Genomic DNA, 309 nt, shown 5'->3' with positions numbered 1-309 from the left:
TTTTAAGGATTCATTTTCAATTATATCTGGTGGATCATGAATGAGTTCAACACGGGTGGGTGTTTCTAGAATAATGTCATTTTCGCCTACAGTTGCCAGCCACTGATGTGATTATGAAGGAAAATCTCTTTTCTCCGGCGAAGCTTCCTTCCATCTTCGTTTTCCACTGATAAGTTAAGTTGGAAAACCACTTAGATCTGTCTCCTTTGTTTTTAAATGTGTAAAACCTTCTAGTAAGTGTGAAAGGTTGAATTTTCTTTGGTTTGGTCAAAGACATCTCTATCTACAATTCTGAAGCACACTAGTTAG

The sequence above is a fragment of the Macadamia integrifolia genome, chromosome 2, assembly GCF_013358625.1.
Source record: "Macadamia integrifolia cultivar HAES 741 chromosome 2, SCU_Mint_v3, whole genome shotgun sequence".
Taxonomy (NCBI): domain Eukaryota; kingdom Viridiplantae; phylum Streptophyta; class Magnoliopsida; order Proteales; family Proteaceae; genus Macadamia; species Macadamia integrifolia.
Note: the sequence above shows the minus strand (reverse complement) of the source record.